The 20,369-nt window shown below is 34.3% G+C and overlaps 1 protein-coding gene across 1 annotated transcript in view; it reads left to right on the forward strand.

Moving 5' to 3' along the window:
- The window catches only part of LOC139970030 (uncharacterized), a 407,172-nt gene extending 386,803 nt beyond the window's left edge, over nucleotides 1–20,369 (forward strand). The window contains exon 12 of the mRNA XM_071975586.1: nucleotides 14,828–20,369. The gene's annotated coding sequence lies outside the window, so the exon portion shown is untranslated. The remainder of the gene's footprint in view (nucleotides 1–14,827) is intronic.

A 20,369-nucleotide genomic window follows, 5' to 3' on the forward strand; every position in this document is an offset into this window, starting at 1 on the left:
GGGTACACGATTGTTCGGTCGGGTACCCGAGTATTTGGGTACCCGACTCAAAAGTTTTCTTCCATCGCTTGGATTAAGTAACTTATAATGGATGCAACTATGCTGCAGGCTATGGTAGTCTTTGATAAAAAAGAAATTATCGTGGTTCTTCACATTATACGTGTTTCTTGAGTTTAATGGAAATGAGCACATGTGTCATATCGTTACTAGTATTGTTACTGAATCATAACCGAAAAATTAGGGACGTGCAGTTAGTTTAGCAGGTGGGTAATTTGAACCGGTGAAACGGCCGATTATTTAATAGAGTGCGCCCTGCAACTATGATATCTTTGTAAGATCGGCTGCAATAGTCTATGCTCGCATTCAAATTCCGGAATCAGAAAATAAAAACAAACAGAAACAAAGAGATGTTACAATAGTCTGTCCTATTTCAATACAACAAGTATTGTTATCGTATACAATTGCTGCTGATATTTCTGTTTAGTTCGTGTTGCAGTTTTTTCACGGCATTATTGATGTTCTGAAAGACAAACTGCAATAGAAATCATGATTTATATTGATATGATATCTTCATTCATATTTGTTTACATGCAAGTGTATGTTTGTTTGTATCCATCAACACTTCTGTCGATATTAGACTTTAACTTAGGCTTCTTGAATCTTCTTAGAAGTTTGGACAGTGTTATTGTTCAATGTTATAATTATGTCATAATAACACAATGCTAGATTATACATACTTTCCTCCTACGTAAAGTACAAGTAGAGATATTGATGTATTTGGTATGAATACAGTTGGAAAAAAAAATAAGAAAGTGGCTGGAAACAAGACATATAAACCTTCGTTTATATAACTGACATACTCTCAGGACATCGGAAAAGGGATCACGTGATTATGACGATGATTTGTCCAGTCTTGTAGCTCCGTAATTTAACTCAATAAAGTAATTCCAAATACATCTTTTTCTTTTATCAATATTTAAATTATTGGTTTTCATGATCTTTGATGACGTCACTAATGTGTTGTAAAATAAAGCTGAATATCTTGATAACCGGGTAGCTTAACAAACATCACGAGTAATCAAACGTTTCATTTCTCTGTACAATAACACATCTATACTAGGATTCTACCTTAAATGATGATTTAAAATTAATTGATAGAAATGTCAATACATGCAAACCTCTCTATCTTAGCCCCTCAACATTATTTCTCGGACTCGTGAAATGTTTTCTACTTTAGACAGATGTGTGTTTAACATCTACTAAATTATCTCGTGATAACAGCTTAGAGAGAGATTCATAGAAGATGTAGTCGAAGTCATTGTCAGTTTGTGCATTATTTAGAATATTCTAAACCGTCGATATTTGGACTTCATTTTCTACTCTCATAACGTTTTCCAACCCCACTCCCACCCTCCTCATTCCTCTCCACTTTACAAAGCGAGGTATCAGCTGTCACATGCACCGTGTTCCTACACCTATGATTTATTCTTAATAAAGTGTGAAGAACATTAAACAAAGGAACCCTGAGTGTAAAACCAAAATTACCTCTCTTTACCGAACTGGGATGCTCTTAGATCCTCTTACATGGAGACTGGTTACGTGGTTATGACAGGGACGTAGCCAGGAGGGGGGGGGGCAGGGGGAACGACTGCTCCCTCCTTTCAGTGTCGAAAAAAATGTTTAAAAACTGTTGTACTTTGTCAGTGCTCTTTGGATCTTGAATACTCGTCAGCTCCGTTAACTCGATTATAATCGTAGTAACATTCAGGCCTACTGACTCAACTACTTACTTAGTTTAGCAGATGCAATTAGCTAAATTTAGCCTTTAGCCTATTACAAGCCCACAGTTGGCCACTGCGTAATAAAATACATATTGCCTACCTAACCGCATTCGATGGAATGTCACGAACCGTATGCACAACGATGTCGACAACGTTCGTTCTCATCCTTTCTACGATTCGTCCTAAGTTGTTGCACGAACAGCATGTTATGAAGCTAAGCTAGCAATCCTACGAAATACGCACTTCCTATAAATAATTAATACACTGCGATAACGATATTTGTTTTTAGGCCACTGCACATCTGGCTGTCTTACGAAATATGAAAGTTTATATTGTCCATCAGTTAAGTTCGACAAATGTATTAAAGTCCAGACATTGGACAATAAACAAGAATCATCCTACTGGAAACATTGTAAAAGAGCACTATGTTTGTCTTTCTGATACATTATGTAAAAGAACATGTAAAAGAATTCAAACAGGAAACAAAGTCTGCTGATAATATGATGTCATATGATAATGATGAAACTGGCAAAACATTGCACCAAATCGCATCTAAGGACCTTCAATTGTTCAAAAATATCTCAAAAGGGGTGTCCCCCTCCCCTTAAACCCCTCCCCCATATCAATCACAAAAAGTGCTCCCCCCCTTTCAAATTCCTGGTTACGTCACTGGGTGATGAAAATGCTTTGTTTATTTTTTAACATACATACTTTACCTTAAATGTGTTATTAAACAAATCCCCTTTTCTTCTTTTAACATTTTTTTAAACAGTGTTTAATTATGGCTCTCGTGATTCATGATGACGTCACTGATGTCGGGTGTTCTCTGATCCGTTCATCGTCTCGTGGATTATTATTCTTAATCTGAGCATCGAATACTCGACTATCATGATTTGGTTTCTCAATTTAGTCCCAGACTTGTTTCTGTTTGAATGGGAGCATATGTTTTCATTTAGGTTAATTGTATAATTGGTCAGATATATTAATGAGATAATAAAAATTCTAACCTGATTGGTTATATAACTAAGAGGAAAATGGTTTTAAACTGATTAGGTATAAAACCGAGATGATAATGATAGTAAACTGATCGGTAATCTTACAGAGATATAAGGATTGTAAACTGATCAGCTCTATTACTGGGATGATAATGATAGTAAACTGATAAGATCAAAATTAAGAAATCAACTAGATTGATTACTCAGCTAATATGAAGTTATCATCGAGAGCCAACATAAATCCAGTGAATAAAATGTTTTTGATTTCATTCCAGACCAAATAAAAAGAAATTGCAGTTAAATCTACTATCAGTTTCTTTCATTTTATTCATCAGTTTGGAACTCGTCGAGTATTGATCGCCGCCTGAATCTACAGACTGGTCAATGGCAGGTAAGATATTGCGCACCGTGCTTTCAGCTTTTGCTCATAATGCATTCTGGTCAGCTTATTTGAGCTAAGCTACCCTCTGTATTACTTTACCAGTAAATACAAAATCAATATTGTGATAACATTAATAGGTGAAATACAGTGAATTGCTTATAGCAATATAATTAGATTGTGATGAACAGAAAATAACTAAAAAACAACTGAGATTTCAAGACATCTTCTTGCTCCTGCTACCAAACGTTGGTCAAATTTCTTTTATTATTTTTGCCTTTTCTATCTGAATGTCACCCCGTGTGTCCCTTATTACCCAACCATACATTTGTTATATTATTCAAGATATTCTCTTCAAGTATATATAGAGGCACAATACTGGCTTGCAGAAACGAGACACACATGCTAATTTTTTTTTTAATTCAGGGTTTTATTAATTTTTGCTAACATTGAAGAAAAGAGGATTCTTCATCAGAACATTGTGACTATTTATGTATATTTATCTACTATATGTACTAACAAGATAACATAATGAAAGTATGTACATACTGCTCGATTGTTGAAGGATAGGTTACTTACGTGGTGTCCTTTTCACACTCAAAGAGGTGGAATATAATCTTTTAAGAAAGACTTATATAATTGGGAGTACTTTTCTCTAATATCTCCTACCACTGTCAATCAATTATTAATTAGATATTAGAATATTAAATAATTGGGTACCGTAATTATAACGTTAAATAGAAGAACTTCAGGTCCTCAATGGCTAGCAGTTTTCTTCATTTCATCCCTGTTATTTCTTTATCTAAATGTGTGATGTAATATCTTTTCAAAACAGAACTGTCTGAGATAAGATATACTTCGTACAAAATATGAAAAACTGGTACTCCAGCTATAAACTACAATACTGTATCCTTATACACTAATAGAGAATACTCATAATAGTTCAGAAAGATTTAAGTATATGTGACAAAATCACTCTAATTGTATTTTCTAAACTCATTTCGAGATAGCCGTCACTGCATGTAAACATACAGCAAAGAGTAAGGATACTCGATTGAAGTAGTTTCAGTTTGTAAAGATACAACGTTATCCTTTGAGACATTCAGAGAAAAGCGGAATTCAGATCGCTGTGTAAGAAAGAAGAGAAAATTGAGAGATTATATTTATATTTATAGTTAGGTTTGCAGTCTTGTTCAGGGCCAAGGCCCTCTTTCACGACTTTACAACTTAACCCTGGTCATTGGTAACTTGTCACACCCACACACCAAAGTGTGCACTATTCAATCAATTTCTCTTGGGGTACCGCAGTACACCACAACCACGTGTCCCCTGGGGGACTTCCCATTGGGTGCAGCCACAAACCGGCGCACGCAACTATGTTTAAAAGTTACTTCGCAAGTCCCCATTTATACACCTGGGTGAAGAGAGGCAATGGAAATAAAGCGCCTCGCCCAAGGACACAACGCAATGATCTGGCCAGGACTCTAACCTGTAATCCTTAGATCACAAGTCCACTGCCTTTAACCACTTGACCAAAACGCCCTCTCCAGATCGGAGCGCAGGGAGTGGGGGGGGGGGACAAGCTGATATGCTAGCATTGTTTTCATGAATCTTATTCAAGCCCGTCCAATGAATAGTTCATTATTGAAACACCCGTACAATTGCCATATCAGTGAGACTCTTAGTATTACAAATATTGTAAAGATATAACTGAAAGGTTTACCCTACATGTTTGTTACGTATAGGGCAATCATTTTGACATATACCGTCTTATTATTTGAGGGGTTGTGAAAGTACATCAGTAAACTTCACGTTTATTCTCCGATGAATCGTATAAAGTTATGCATCATTTTGAACCTGGTCTTGCTAAGTTTCTTGTTAGTTATGTGTAATTGTTCATCATGACATACAGAACATTCGTAACAGTCCGTTTAACTGACCCAGTATCTTACTGTAGCAGCTCCCTGGTTTTAACTGGCCATGTTTAGGTTTTTAGTTGTTTCTGATGGTGTGAGACGTGGGTCTTCCATGTATCATTATAACACTAACAGCTTTATTACTTTAAAATGTTGGACATGGTTTATTTAATTGCTAATCAAATCAAATTAAACTATTTCTATGGTACTTTGCGAATTGGTCAAAAACACAGGATGGTGATGGGGAAAACTTGGAAGTTAGTAATAGGAATTAGATGTATGTGGAAATTGACTCTAAAAATTTATTTTAAGTTGATTTCTATACTTTCGTATTGTTTAACTTAAATAATGTTGAGAATTAATTCAATACGTAGACGTTTTAATAAAATTAAATAAAGCTGCATGCTACTTAATAGGTTATAACGTTGACCAACCCATATAATGTTCACACATAACTGGATAGCCCTGCAACTAATTAAGAATATAAATATGTTGTATCAATCACATGAGTGCTACTTATTAGTGAGTTATTTATCGTTTAACCAGATTCAGACAATACTGTGTCCCACCAATTATTTGCAATGTTTTATTTGTTTGTTTCCAAACCTTTAATATCTCTGCCTACTCTCATCTTTCCTGGTTTGATTTTGGTGAAATAAAGTAAAATTATTTTTTCAAGGTCCTTATCTTTCATTTAAAGGTCTAGTTTGTTACCAGCAGATTGTAGCAAAAACAACACAAAGTGCAGAAGCTAGAAATATCCATGATGGTATTCTTCCTTGTGAATTAAGTCTGTCTAATAAATTTATTTTTTCCTTAAAAAGCATTAGGGTATTTAAAGGATCACTTGCTTAAATGATGATTAATCCAGATTAATGTATACGTGACTGATATAAGTGTGTGGGTCCAAGCAGGATTATATATATAATGAAAGGACGGATCTCGTTTTATTTGAAATCAATAAACTCTGGTATATTCTTCTGAATGGTAATGCTTGTCATGGTCTTGGTCATTTGTATATATGAAGAGAAGAGGAGCTATTTTAATTACTGGCATTGCAAGGGTTCCGGGGGGGGGGGGGGGTAGGAATATTGTATTCGTGTAAAATGGGAATACATTAAAAAACAAAAATAAACTCTATAGTATATATGTGTAGCTCTACTAACCCGTTTCGTTGTTATCTTGTACGGATACCATGGCAATCAAAACATATGCAATGAATTGATAAAATATGAATATAAGACAAATATTCATATCATTTCCCGCGTGTTTTTCATTAAACAGACACAAAAATACATGCATTAGACGATTTTAAAGGAGTCAGGATCCGGGTTGGATGTGGGGGGGGGGGGGGGTGGAGTGGAATTTGTACAACTACGGTATAGTCGGTAACTGATAATCTGATTTAAATATTCATAAGTTGTCATCCGCTAATTGTTTATTTTTTCTTGATAATTATCTTCAAGTGTATATAGGATAGTTGATTGCCACACCCGGACCTTCCAGCCTCATGCATTACTTATTGTTAGTGTCTTTGACTGGGTGGAGAGTTGATTGCGCCAAATAATAGAGGAACAACTCATGTAAACTTTTGTATCACGTTTATTCCAAACGTAGAAACAAACTTATAGAAATCTGGAACTAAACAGAAATACATATCTTTAAAATATTTTCTTGAGATAAAAGTCTGTAAATAAATAACGAGCATTGGTATGATAATTAACAACTAAGCATATCATATCAACATTTAGCAGAACACTAGTAGCGTGTATGACTTTGAAACAACATAATTGACATTACCGACGCTGCGTAACGTTTCCAACATACCACTATAAATCCCCGTGGAACATTGGTATTATTCTTCTGAACCAAAACTAAGCTGTAGTAAATATAAATGACATTAACAAATATCTTAATCAAATAATGTCTTAACCTAAATGAATGTACTGAAAATATCCCGCTTTAACGTCACCATCTCGATGTACATTAAATATGAAACCGTAGAATGCTTGTTATTATGTTGCACCGTTCTTGTTTATGTTCATTTAATTTCGGGGCAAATGTTCACCACAGCACATACAACAGTCGTAACAACAGTCCGTTTAGCCGACCCTGTAGCTTACTGTATAGCTGCCCTTGCATATTTGTCTTTGTAGCAGGCTTCCTGGATTTCACTGATTACGCTCATTTTCTTCGTTTTCTCTGGTGTTAGGAGAAGATGGTATTCCATTAGCTAAAGCTGCATATTACGTCATAGGTTGTATTTTGACCAAACCGTGAAATATTTGCAGAATTATTGGATACCATGCAACTAACTTAGATATGAAGATATGTTGTCACAAACACGTGACTGCTCATGATTAGTGAATTATTTGTCGTTTAACCGATTGAGACAATTTGTGTCCCACACATGTATTGTCTTAGATATTTGTTGTTACAAAACTTACTTTAATCTTTCCTGCTGGACTGAAGTAACAATATGTTTTTCAATTCCTTCTCATTCCTTTTAACGGTCAAGTTTGCTACCAGCAGATTGTAGCAAAAACAACACAAAGTACAGAAGTTGTAAAAGTTCACTTTTGCTATTCTTTCTTCTAAGTTCAATATTACTCAATTATTAACTCAAATTTATTAAGGGAAATGTTCCTGCGACGATTCCACGTACTCTAATGTGTAAAGGACATTAAATACCTGTAGTTTCTAGGTCAGAAATGAGGATGAACTGGTAGTGTAACGGATGGTGACCGATGCGAAGCAGCGCGATTCAACATTGTTGTTATTTGTATGGTTTTAAAATCATACCAGAAACTGTTTTTTATTGCCTATTATTATGTGTGGGGAGTGCATAGATACACGAAATTGCTTGTAAACATCCGACTCACCGTTTCCCAGAATGTGAATGCTGAACATTTTGGCGATTCATATAAATGAAGGAAGAGGTGATACGGTTCTTGATAAATTGAAAGAAAATTGAAGATTGTTTTTGTAATTTGTGAAAATATTATATTCGTGATTTGGAATATACTGTATAAGAAGAAGATCTTGCAAATATATATTTTTAGTGGCACCAGATTCGCTCTGTAGAGTAAATCATTACCGATGATTCGTTGGAGCTGTGATTAAATCTCTTTCCACGCACATTTACACAACAAGACCATGATACCAGTCAGTATGTGGGGACAATTATACTACTGCTTCGTTCTGTTGTCTAGATACCATGGTAACCAAAGAACTGGACACGTATTATGTGACGCTGTATACGAACACAATGTTGAAAGTGAGAACGCACATGAATAAGTTGTTTTTCAAGATACTACGTCACGGATATAAATATATGCTAAGCCCGTGCCGTATATTGCTTTCTGAATTTTGTTAAAAAGCATCACACCTACTCAGTCAAAAATATATTATTGGTGAAAGAATCGATGCATACTTTTCATCTCTAGAATCTTAACGTTGTGACGTCACTGTACGCAGCAAAGTTAGTAAATGTTACTCGTTCTAATAGTGTCAGTTGTAATGGGATTTGAAGGATCCCTATTGATTATATGTTATAAGTTATTTAGATTAGCGTGACTGACATAAATGTGTGGGTCCAAGTAGGCTTATGTATGAAACAGCAGATCTGGGTTTAAGTAGAAACAAAGAAACAAGTGATTTTTTTAGGTAGATTTCATCAACTAGATGTACTTTAACATGCAAGGAAAATCAAACTAGAGGTTACTGCATTAAAGGTCAACCTAAAGGTGTTAAATTTAAGATTGTATTGAACTTTCAAGAAACGTCTTTTATTACCACCCTCTTTATATGTACAGTACTATGAATAAGCAGCAGCATTATGATACAAAAAAATGGCAACGGTGAATATATCCTTATTCCTTAATTTACAGACCGTCGCTTCCTAGTCTAAATGTTCCTTGTCTAACGTTGAGCAGAGAGAGTCAACTATTTTAAAACTAATAATGTGCGCATGTACAAACTTCCAATTGAACATACATAGACAGGGTAAATTTAAAAATGAAACAAATTTGTGCAAGGTTTATTATATTTAGTGAAATGTTTAAATTGTTAACATATCTATTTAATTATCCCACTGTGTCTCTTATTGTATAATTTGACCGGACAACTGCATTTCCAAAACTTTGATGGATATCTTTACACTACTAACAATACGATAGAAACAGACCGTCTCAGACGAAGGGGGGGGGGTGGGTGTAACCAATGTGCTGCTTTGTGGACTAAGCAAGGGTGACAACGATGTTCTGGGGTCTATCTTTAAATACTGCCCTCTGTTCCCTACTCGTCATCTTCTCCGTTGTCCATTGTATCCATCTGATCATCTCAGTGAGAAGTTGGTCATTGACGTCACTCAGTGTTTGATGACGTCACTCAGTGTTTGATGACGGGTTTAAAACTAACTGTGTCTTCCCTATGAAGCTGATATTTATATTCATGTTATAGAGTCCGTGCATCTTACATTGACGAGTCTGTCTCCTTTATTGACTTTAGGGTGTCCAATGCAGATGTGTGTTTACCTGATATTTGTGAAGATATATCATTCTAACTTATACATGGTTTGCTTCGTCGTATTATATTTACCTGAAATTCATTTTCCAAATCTCATGAATATAATATTTCTCTTCCTTTCAGGCCTGTGACGAAAATGGCAATCTACCAGGAGAAGAGGTAAGAGAGACATAGATTCATGTTCCTGTTAATTAGTAACGGTAATTTTAATAACAGACAAAGAGGTATAAATTAATGTTGAACAAAGAAATAAGACAAAAGAGTATAATACTTTGTCTCTCATCAGGAGGAAAATATTCATATATGTCGTGTATCGAACAGGGAATTCAGATAGGGCAGTTACAAGTTTATACCTCGTAATGATGATAGCACTGTTCTCAATGTCAAGTTTAGATGCGGCCTAAATAATCTTCCTTCCGCACACACAGTCAAAGAAATGCTTAACAAAGAAACGGATAGACTTTAAAATAAGTTTAGTCCGGTGTTATGGTGTGTTACAAGCCTCACACAATATTAGAATATAACTTTTAAACTGTCAATCCCCTACCGCCGGTAGATGCTTCATGATTATTTTATTTGACTCTGCTAATGTGCATATCATAATTCGTGAGCAATTCAAAAAGTATCAAGAAGATATTTTAAATTTCTTGTAGAAAATCCTTTGTTCATTAATTTCTCAGTGAATTTTTTTCAGAGTTTATTAACCGTGAAAGGAACTGATAAAAAATAAACATTTTGAATCTCACTTTCATAGGGTAACAGTTTTCTCTACACACAAAGTGCTAACTGTAGAAGTCTATACTCAAATCTACCATAAATCTCTACTCCGGTATTCTTTAATATAATAAAATCATTAGAATCATTCCCTTTGGTCGGGAGGGGCTGGGGTTTGTTTAGGAAGGTATTCGTTGGGTTATAGCATCATGAATCATTGTGAAACAAGAGCATACACTGTGTCATAAAACCACTAACTCGGAGCGAACTGTTGTTATATGACATATAAGGAAACTAGTAATAATGAACGGTTGATGTTTTAGTGACTGAATGATGACGTCATACCGTAATCCCTGACAGAAAGGATTAAATGGAGGAGGGGTGCATCAAGTAAGCTCCAGTTCGTGTCCGTTTATGTAAAAGACATGAACACAACGGTGTAGATAGCTAACGACACTATATATTGATTTGGATGAAGCTGCGTGCATGAGAGTTGACTCTCTTCCAACATGAACTTAAAAAATACATTTATTGATCAATATACTTCCCAAATGTGTGTCAGTTCAAAGCCTCAAGTAAGATTTCGAGATGGTTTACGCTGGTTCATATCTCAATTATTTTACTATTTATTAGCACAACCCTGGTACAGTTAATTTTTTCACTGTGGTTTTTATATATATATATATATATTTGCAATATGAAAGTTAATTTCTGAATATTGTACCAAACCTTCTAATGTTAGTCAAAATGAGCTAGCAATAATTGCAATTATACATATTTTTACTTCTACATTATATTTTATTTAAAAAAAAATAAATGAAAACATTGATCATTAACATGTCGTTGCCTAAACACATTTACAAACAGGTGACACATATAAAACAAACTAAGGAGTTCCATTTTGCTTTTTAATTCAATTTGTTACATTATATGTCTGCCTTATCCAGCTAACAAATAATGTTCTTATGGGCGTTTAGTATAATGTCAACGTTTGATCAGAATGAACATAAAAGCTGATTTCAAGGCACGTGTTATCTTTCTTCGTAGGGCTCTTTTTAATTATTCGCAAATACGACGTTACAGTACACGTGCAGCTAAGGTCTATTAATGCTACATTAGCATTGTATATACATTGTAATAAGGGAAATTGTGTGTGTACTCACCATGCAGGCGACGGATAAGTTGGCGTGATGAAGTATTTCTTCTGGAAGGCAGATAACTAGCGTCTCGTAGTTCCATTGTTTCAAGGCTGTGGGAGGGAGGATTCGTCCGACTAAGTTGTTTAAAACTAGAGTATGTTAACCAAAGTTAGATGAAAAAGTTAAATTAACAACACCTCATCCCTCTTCATGGACGTCTTTTATCCACCAACTTTCTTCGGCGAAGTTAAGAAGTCACTCATAATTAAAATCGTTGTAATACATCTTGACATATAGGGTCTGTAGAAATATTGGGTCAAACGGTAAGGTGTTACCATGGAGATACAGGAACATTATTAATTAATTACCTAGATCTATAGCTATTTTCATGTTAATGGGTAAAGGAAGCAAATTGCCCTTGGATGTCGAACATTAACCCGTCAAAACGTTAACAATACTTACATAAACATCGGTCAGTTTAATCCTTCAACGTCCGGATTACCTTTCATTTTGAATTATGAAACGTTATACTGATACTGTACAGAGAAACTAACAATATAGTAAGAAATAAAAGCAGGTAATTCGTGTTTTACGTGACATTCATTTTGATTAATTGTGCGACTTTTATGGTTAACGCTGGATTCACGTTAATAGTAAAGTCAAAACAATAGAGCGAAAAATGAGCATATAAAACATAAATCTGTCAATAATTTGCATCACGTGACACCAAACGTGTTTGCAGTGCGTATTGTCTACAATGTGCTACAGCTTCGAAGTATCTATATATCTCGTTCATCGTTCCGGACTTGTAAGAAAGTAATCTGGCTTTCAATTTCCTGTTTCAAAAGAGTTTTTATTTTGATCCTTTTGTCCAAACAAAAAAATCGTTGTCTCTTCTTCACTCACTATTTCTATCTCTTCAATTTCTTCCATCTCTCCCATCTCTCCAATCTCTCCCATCTCTCTCTCTCAAAATACAAAACGAGATCAAGTCTAACTGTTACTATAGCCCTACTACCAGCAAACTAACATGTTCCTAGACAATGGTACCATGGTAACCAGAGATGCCCGGATGCTACGGGAGTATATTATGATCGCGAATTATTTTTCGGAACAGTGATTTTCTATCACTATAGTTGTGTATATTTTCGCATTGGGGTCCCAGGATGTATCAAATACTTTTAAAACTTAATATCAGTAGTTTTTTAGGGCTTCGTAGGCAATATATCTCCGGGTCCAACAAGACTACTGACCATGTATATTAAGCGAGCTCTTGAACGTGGGAACACATCACAGGGTAGCGCTTTCAGCACCCCTGAACATCGGTCTGAGTCCGCCCCTGCCACGCCCCCCTCCCTCCCCCCCTTACCGTTCATCTCTAACCTAGTGTTATTGGGACGGTTATTTATACTGGTTGATTAAATTATCGTTTTGGAAAATAAAGTAACGCCAGCAAGAAAGACTCTGTCTTTCGCATTTAACACTTAAACTGTTAATTGTATTTCGCACTATAATATGCATTTATAATTAACGCCTAAACTGTTAATAGCTTTCCACTGAAGATAACATAATCTAATGATAACACAAGTTCCGTCAAACAAAACATAAAGCAGAACCCGGTCTAGCATGGTCAAGAGAACCAACTAAACTAAGTATCCCCTTATATGTCAATAATGATCAATTCAGGGATTTTTCTTATTAAAGGAACGTCATATAGTGACACGGCCTACCCAACATTTACTTAACTTTCACAAAAAATGTTACGATTGGTTTCAAAGTCCTAGAGGAAGAAGGGAGAGGGGTTGGTCAAGCTGGGAGTATATAAACCACGTTTATGGATCAGTTTACCTTCAGAATGGAGTAAACTGGTCATTTTAACACCCTAAGAATGCTGCACCCTTCACCATCTCTTGAACTCTAACCTTTCTATTGCATAATCACATGAGTCAATGTCCAATTTGATTAGGCTCCTACATTTGTGAATACTTAAGAAAAGCTCATAATGAGATTTGAGTGACCTGGATATGGTTCTGTAACGATTACATTAATTTTGAAAGGGATTGTCGAACTTCCATAATGATGATAATTTTAAACGTTGCAATTTAATTGAAAATGGCTACTCAGCTAGACGGGATCAGCTTATAAACAGGACATTTCCCTGCATCGCACTAATGTGTGATAGTACATTGGGATGCATTGATTGAGTCATCGTGATATCAAGGGGAAATCCCCTGAGTAGGTCATTTGATGGTTACCAGCTGCAGGGAAGAGTATGGGGTGTGGCGATAAGTGAACTGATTCTTGTACAGTAATCCTGTTTTACACATAAACCTTTTATATAGATTGGGAAAGGATTATATCCTCGTGCTGTGAGTCAATATGGGTTGACATATGTTATTCATTTTGTTATTTAAATACTTATTTCCAATATTTCAAGCAAACAGTAGAACGTTTTTATAGAATTCAATCTTCACAAATCCTTTCGAGCATGGAATCAGAGCGACCACATCATAGGTGACCATGGTTTCATGGATTAAGCCTTCATGTGTATATCATGTTCAGTAACAAAATATTCGCAAGACGTACTCTTTAGGAATACTTAAAGTAATAACTGAAATAATAATAATAATGAACAGGACAACAATTTCCAAGACATTTAAAAACATTCAAAGTTTAATGTAAAATGACTCGATTTATCTGAAATAACACTTTTAATATGGATGCATATGATGATTTACAACATTTAACTATATATTGCATTGTCTTTGTTTCTGTGTTATCTTATACATATTCATTACTTATACTTTTCCTCTTGATTAGGGATTCGATGAGGAGAGTTACCAGTTTACCTTGACGAGATTCAACCGGGCAAGGCTCAAGTAACTGTAAGTCAATACAGCTGAATACTCTCTACCTTATTATTTAACATTGTATTTGTTAACAGTGATTGTCTGCTATTTTTAATGGTAAAATTTTAATATATTAAAACGAATCTCCACCCTTAACCATAATTTGTATTCCTATGTTTGTGATTATCTATTTTTTTTTTCTGGCCACTAATATCATTTGCTTCAACTTGAATTGGTTTTATTATATATTTCATTAACATAACTGATCCCTGATTATTTGTATAGAAATGAGTGATAAGTTCCTTCCATTAACATATCGTTCGTTTGTTTCCCGTGTGGCGGTGTTTTGTTTAGCTGCCATGGTGAGTTAAATTACTTGTTGGCTCATGGTATTGTTGGCGCTTTCTCGGGGGGAGCGGGTTGCCTAGGATCACTTTCCCATTATTCTACTAATAAATATGCTATTCGACCCATTTATTATGATAACAATATGACCTAATATATATCATTTTATTTTTACATTACAGCTCAATGCAAGATGTATATTCATCTGGCGATGCCTATCATCAGCAGGAATGTGACGTCATTCACTCAATCCTCAAAACGATGGCAGTAATTTCAGTGAGGAAGGATCTAATAAAGATTTAGGTTGTAACCTGTTAATATCTCCAAAATACTACAAACAGCGCCAGATAGAGCTCCAGTATAATACACGTGGAACTAGTCTAGTATGATTGTGACGTCACCAAATGCTTATATTCTCAAGACAATGGCATGGTGACTTCGTAAACATTGTAACTTTAACATTCATTGTGAATGGATCTTGTAGAGATATTAATTTGTAAAATAATATTAATAAATACACATCCAAGAAATAAGTAAAATTTGAAAGATTACTGTTCAATTTACATTTTGTTTAAACGGTTACTTTATTCGGAATTTCAGTCTTTAAATGTTGTAGTACAAAAAAAAGAGTGTTATTAATGTTTCTTCAGCTTTTCTTTTTTGGTAAGATAAATGTCTGGAAAACTCCTTTAATGCTAAATTGATGATGACGTCGGCCCCTTAGTACATGCCTTAATATTCATGTCAATAATGTGATTTATATATTTGAATTACTCAACAAAATCAAGTTTTGTAATTTCGTTCTTACACCAAATTTAAATGATTTCAACAACATTTGTCCGTGTAGAATTTGTACTTCAATGTTAGCATGTTATTTGAGGACATAGAAGTCTCTCATCCCATTATGTTTTGTGTTGTATTAGATGAACTGACATAACTGTCTCCGTATTATATTATATAGACCAGTTACCTTTAACTCAGCTGTTCAAAGTAACTTGTCTAAAAATTAAACAAAATGTTATAGCAAAAGCAACCTAGACTGAATGTAAGTGGTCTACGACATAACAACATTAATGTTGTGCTTAAAGTCATCATTTAATATGCTTCATATTCAACAACTTAGTTTTGTGCGCTAAAGTGTACAAATGTAACCTTTTATGTACTGGAATCCAGGTTGCTGTCGTTCGGGGACTACAGGGGTAGGCGATGGGGAGATACATGTTATCCTTTGACCATTTCTGAATATGATGTATATGCTTCACTGATCACGATCTATCTTATATTGAGAGACAGCGCCCTCATTTTCGCCAACTACTTAAAAAGTATGATGACGTCATTGTTTATCAAGTTGAAGAAACAATTAACAAGTTGAAGAAACAATTAACAAATTGAATACTTATGGCTTTTGAATTTAGCTTAATGAAATTTAAAACAAAAAGATAAAAGCGAAGTACATCTTAGAAAAAATGAGTTACTATGATAATCTCTTCCACGATATTACCCACCTTTCAGACCGGGTTATCCACAGATAGCGTACATAATTTAAATTTATTGCTAGGCTTTTTTTTATATTCGGAGTAGGGGGTGGGGTGTTTAGTAGATTCCTACCCCATCCTATCAAGAGATTAGGTTATCTTTGTAAACTGAACTCCAATCAAAGATTCGATACATTGTATGACCATACAGGCTACTTAGTATTGTAAAGTGTACAACAAGTCAATCCTTACGTATTATTACCTACATTACTGTTCACATTTACTTTCTCTCCTAACTCTAAATGTGTTTGCTCTTCAAGCCAACATCAAATTACTAAGAACCAATCAAGGTTCTAATGACGTCATCCATCAACCACTACGTCATCGGCATATGAGACTATACATCCCTATCTTATTATTTGTGTGTATGCAGGATGGGGGGGGGGGTAGTGTAGGAGGGGATAAATGACGTACCCTCTACATTGGTGACCAAGTAATTGTATATATTAGTCATTTACGCCACCACCAGCACGCTTATTGTATAATGGGAATTAAACTGTAATGTGCATTATCTTTTAATTTTCTTTTCCCCACATTATGTAACAAAGTCTTTGTTACTTGCGTACCTGAAGAAAAAGGTTTCACTTACTCTTGTGTCCCTGGTCAAGTATTGCTGGTGACCTGCTCTCAGCCTACATGCACTCCTCCAGTGCAGGGTATAATACCCTTCATTGATCTATATGATCAATCCCAACTCCAGACCCCTATCTTCGATCCCCACCCCACCCCATTCCCCGACAAGCACTTTACTACTTAGAACATAAATAAACCCCTAATTATGTTAATACTTCTAAAATTATTTGAAGCAGACATGTTTGGAATGCTTTGGATACAATCTGTACATACTGTATCCACATACACTCAGTAACTAGGATTGCGTGATTCAACCTTTCTGTGGTTTTCTTCGTTCCTACTTTTACTAATTTTGATTTAAACTGTGACGTATCGGTTACGTAATGTCCTAAATCTTACACGAGTAGAGTCACAATAACTGTGTCAATGTAAAGACTAAATGACATACATTGGTTATCTACAATGCCACTGTGTTATTAAAATATATCTACGAGGTGATATTAATTAATATCTGTGATATGTTTGTTCTAAGCCAGCATTTCTTCATTTCTTTCTGTTCCAATGTTTTATCGTTCTTAACATGAAGACAATAGGATGACGTGACAAATCTTAAAAGGATAGCTCAGGGGAAAATTTATTTGACTAATCATATAATAAGCATCCAATTCCTACCTTACATTTTCGAGATATCGATAGCTTAAATTGTCACAATTTGTAATAATATAAGTGAACTTGAAGCAAACAGGTGTTACGTCATAGTTACAGCACACTGATAGCAAATGTTCTGTTTATTCCTATGTTTAATTTTCTTGATATGACATTGGATTGTATAGGGTTACAACTTTGCTTTTGGGGATTTGAAGATATTAATACCCAAATGACTGTAGTATATTCATATTTTATTGAATCCTCATTTTGAAAAAGAAATACTGGATGTAAATTTCCAACGGAGTAATGGATACTTTTCATACTTGCTTTATGTAGATTTTTTTTGTAGTAAGATAGGTGTGCGCTGTTGTTCTTGCGTTGACCTTATGAATAATAATGAGATTATTGGATCAAACCTAAGGATGTTTACATTAAAATAACTCCGCAACCTGAATTCAGATTGTAGCCAGACTTGGTATACAGTTGTTGGTTAATAGCTGGTACATGTAGGCAACAAATTCCAGGCACATTTTTACGCTGACAGGGCCCAACTTTTATTACCACCCCACATGCATTTTTGGACACATTCTTTGGGCCTGAATTTATGAAGCCCAATATTTGTGGAACCATTTCAGCGCAAAATTTTGTTGGGCCCATTTTTTTGTGAGGTGCCAATAATTAAAACTTGCAAATAATTCCAAAACCTTAAATCAGATCATATCTAAACTTGGAATATAATTTTGGTTAACAGCGGGTACATGTTGGCATAAATATAATGATATTTGGGTGATGGTTACTACACTTTATTATTCTACTATACAAGTAACCATATTGACTGTTGGACTCTTGTTAGTATTTTATCGTCTTTATTTACCTTCCGTTGTTATTATAGTCCTCAATAAAGCCTTGTCTGTTAAGACCATATACGATCATGTGAGCTTACATAATTAAACCATATTGAATATGATCATAACGCTGATAATTTTCTGTACATTAAGTAAACATTAATACAATGGTATGCTCTCTGTGTTTCATTTTTAATTTTTATTATTTCCTTTTTTTCATTTTAATGAATCTTTTAAAGTGTAAATTTGTTTGTGAGACTCAAGGAGAATCAAACCCAACAATCATTTTAATAGTATTTGTTAGGTAAACTATCGATCATTGTAATATTATGTGATACGTTAGCTATTGATCATATTTACTATGATGTGATAGGTAAACTATCGATCATATTTACTATTATGTGATAGCTAAGCTATTGATCACTATCATAGTATTTAATAGGTAAGCTCTCGATCCTTTTAATATTATGTGATAGGTAAGCTATCGATCATTTTAAAATTATGTGACAGGAAAGCTATGGATCATATTTAATATTACATGATGGGTAGGCTATCGATCATTGTACTATCATGTGATAGGTAAGCTATCTATCATTGTAATATCATGTGATAGATAAGCTATCGATCATTTTAATATTACGTGATAGGTAAGCTATCGATCATATTTACTATTATATTATAGGTAAGCTATCGTCGAGTAAGTCACTTTAGGTCTCTAACGCATGAACAAAAAAACATATTTGACTTTGGAGGTATCGATTCTTGAATTATTGTTAAGATAAAAGACTCGTTTATTCGAATAAGTTTTAATTTTTTTTCATTTTGTCTTCAATAATAGCTTCATTAACAGTCTCTTTTTATAAGGTTTATAAGCAGACCGTTAAACAGTTATTGTTTTATCATTACATAATTTTGGCGTAGTAAAGCTGATAATTTATTTATAAATCAAGTAATTCTTAAATGAAAATATCGTCTCTGTATAGTATATACTTCTAATTCTGTTCTTTCATTGCTATTTTAATGCGTCTTATAAATGATTCTACTGGTTTCATTTTAATTCAGATCTTCTTTATTTCTTTAAATTCCGATATTTTTCTTCGATTTAGAACAATTATAAGACTAACTAATACTTGCTCTAATTATTGTTATATTTAGTCATTAATTGTTGGATTGCATTCTACTTCATCCATTTATTAATTTTACTTTCTTTCAAGATTTAGTTGCTTTATTTCGTTCCTCCTTTTTCTATGTTATGAATTAATCTGTGATATTACTCACGCGTAATCCAGCGAATATTAAAAGAACATTGTGACTGTTATCATAGTAACAATGACTGGCTGTCTACCGTTATACCATTGAATGTGTTATTCAAAATTACACTGAAACATTGTCTTAGACATTAAGTATAACAATGACATGTTTTGTTTTTTAATCTAGTTTTTTGTTCCATTATTATGATCTATAAAGGTGTTTCTTTGAAGACAATAGGAACACGTGACTGACGTATTATAGAAAGATTTTAACATGATAGCAACGGAGATAATGTTCTGTATATTTAAGATGAACCTTATATGCAATGATCTGCTCTCCATACATATCTTTCATTCTTCTTGTATCGTTATTTTGCTACTTGTTATTAATGATGCTGCCTTATGATTAATGATCTCTTCATTGTGATTCAGTTTTTTGTCGTATTTGCTTTAACCCAATTGGATGTTATGAAGCCATGACGTTTATCACTAAACTCAAGCCATGTAACGCAAAACCGAATATATTTACATAACTACACAGAGAGATTAACATATACATATGGAAGAAATCACTGCGTTGCGGTATCTGTTTATGATATTACATATTTCCAAGGATATGTTTATCCCATTATTTTATAATTGTTCTTGGTATTTTCCGTATTTCTGCATGAAAGTACAAATATACAATGCTTGCAACAAACACACTTGTTCCCTTTAAGGCGATCCCGGTCTCTCATTGTAATACAATCACAACCGATAAATCCCGTTTATCTGTTACAATATCATAAGTTCGTATATTAGAATCTTGTAATGAAATTATTGATATGTATTGATACTGTCATGTCAATGGAAGCAATAAAAGAAAATTAATCA

This window comes from Apostichopus japonicus, chromosome 7 (assembly GCF_037975245.1).
Source record: "Apostichopus japonicus isolate 1M-3 chromosome 7, ASM3797524v1, whole genome shotgun sequence".
NCBI lineage: Eukaryota > Metazoa > Echinodermata > Holothuroidea > Aspidochirotida > Stichopodidae > Apostichopus > Apostichopus japonicus.